Here is a 1,974-nt window from a genome sequence, read left to right as displayed (position 1 = left end):
TAAACACTTGTAACCTCAAGGCGAGCTATGCATTTCTCGATCACCGTCTTCGTACCACCCGCGTTGCCAATGTTGTCACGATATTCCTGTCATAAATGAAAAATAAAAAGTTCCCATCAGGAAGTTTCTTACAATACTCCTAACTTCAAACCCAACTCTGCTTAGATCTTTTTATTTTCTACTCATCAAAAAGCATAAGAGGTAAAAGGATTACTTTATCCAATTTTTCTTTGCAGTTGCGATATTCATAACTTTAACAACATCAATGCTGACATGAAGCGTGGAGAATCCATCGCCACATTTTTTCTTGTAGAGCTCAAACGAGTCTAGCTGTAATATTATATGCAGAAGAGATAAACAAGGTTATAAGATATTTGACATCAAAACAAATAAAATTCAAGCTGATATCATGAGAAAAAAGCGACATGAAAACGTAAGCAATCTGTTTGCTTTTGAGATGATTCGCCACTGCGCCAACTTTTTTGGAATATCTGCACGATATTAAGTCGATCAGAAGCCCGCTAAGGAATCTCAGGAAATGTCAGACATCTCTGGAACCGGTGCTTTTAATAACTTAAGAAGAATAAATTCAAAATACAATTTCTAGCTTTGATAAAATTTGATTTGGATAACCAAATAGGTAGGGTGTATTACCGTGTGAAGAGCTTCATAAGCCAAGTGATTCTTTCACAATCATTCTCCCCAAACTTTGCTAACAATGTATAATTTTCCGTCTTGCCACCTGAACAAGATAAGATAGCCATCAGTGAATTTCAAAGATGAAAGCAAGAAGGTATACAAATCAATGGTTCTTCACATAGACAAAGAATACGTAAAAAATACAAGACCAGATTATAGCTCATCACCAGAAAATAACTGACTGCCAAATCTTAGACATGAGGACACCAACAACAAGCTTAATTAAACTTTCTATAAATACCCCGCCAAGAATATCACACGACCTCAAGATGAGCAGACACTCCCCATCATGGAAAAATCATACAGATTGCGGACTAAATTGAGTAGATAAAATGCAGTTGCGTACCGCAATCAGGCCATGTACACAGAGTAATAATTTGAGAATCATCTTGTTTTCTTCTTAAGGACTCCAATTTCTTTCTGTTTAGATATGAAGAATCTTTGGTCAAAGATATATTTCTCCAGAAGTTACACCTTCACAAGGGAGTTCATCCAACTTATTCGGAAAACTTGAAGCAACCTTAATAATTAAAAAATAAAATAAAGGTTTGACGAGCCTATTAAGTCGTGAGAGGGGAGTTGGATAAAGTTTGATGGGCCATTAGGTCATTGTTCCCCAAAACTTTCTTAATCTGTTATATACCCGCATCTCAATGTTCATATTACTAAGGCCTGACAGATTGTTTAGAAACTTAAAGAAAGCGACATATAGATTTATGGTAGGGACGTAGGATTCAAAGGGATGCTCTCATAATCCAGGCCTAAACGCCCAAACATAACATATTTTTTCTGAGCGTCAATGTGTCTGACCCCTGATTTATCCTTTAAATTGGCAACAAGGTATCCAGAAAGGAAGATACCATGGACTAAAATAAGAATCTTTAAGACACGCAACTATATTTCGGGAATCAAGACACTCAAAGACTAACCAACAGACAAAAAAAAAAACATCAATAACATCAATAAGTGAGTTAAGCTACAAATTTTGCTTGCCTTACCAGTTAATGATTCGAGTAGAGATATAAGACGTTCTTCAATTTCTTCTTTAAAATGCATAGTGCTCGGCAGAATCTGAGAAAGTAACAAAAGTAAATCTTGTGAATACTAGATATGTTTCTTATAAAGATTAAAAACATTTACATCATAAGTTGCAGGCAAAACAATCTAATACAAGATCATACATGTTTCCAGTTAGTAGTAATAAAACTTCCAGCAAAACATAAGCCACAAAATCATATGCATACCAAAATCCTAGAATGCTTGTTTAAACCTTTG

The 1,974-nt window shown here is 35.2% G+C and overlaps 1 long non-coding RNA gene across 1 annotated transcript; it reads right to left on the bottom strand.

Annotated features, from left to right (window-relative positions):
• Positions 1-442: 442 nt before the first annotated feature.
• LOC113274451 lies at positions 443-1,094 on the bottom strand. Its single transcript, XR_003323025.1, has 3 exons — positions 1,046-1,094; positions 655-742; positions 443-491 (listed from the first exon to the last, which is right to left on the bottom strand). It is a non-coding gene; the product is annotated as an uncharacterized LOC113274451 (long non-coding RNA).
• Positions 1,095-1,974: the final 880 nt, after the last annotated feature.

Source organism: Papaver somniferum, chromosome 4, assembly GCF_003573695.1.
Source record: "Papaver somniferum cultivar HN1 chromosome 4, ASM357369v1, whole genome shotgun sequence".
Classification (NCBI taxonomy): Eukaryota; Viridiplantae; Streptophyta; class Magnoliopsida; order Ranunculales; family Papaveraceae; genus Papaver; species Papaver somniferum.
This window is presented reverse-complemented; position numbering and strand designations above follow the sequence as displayed.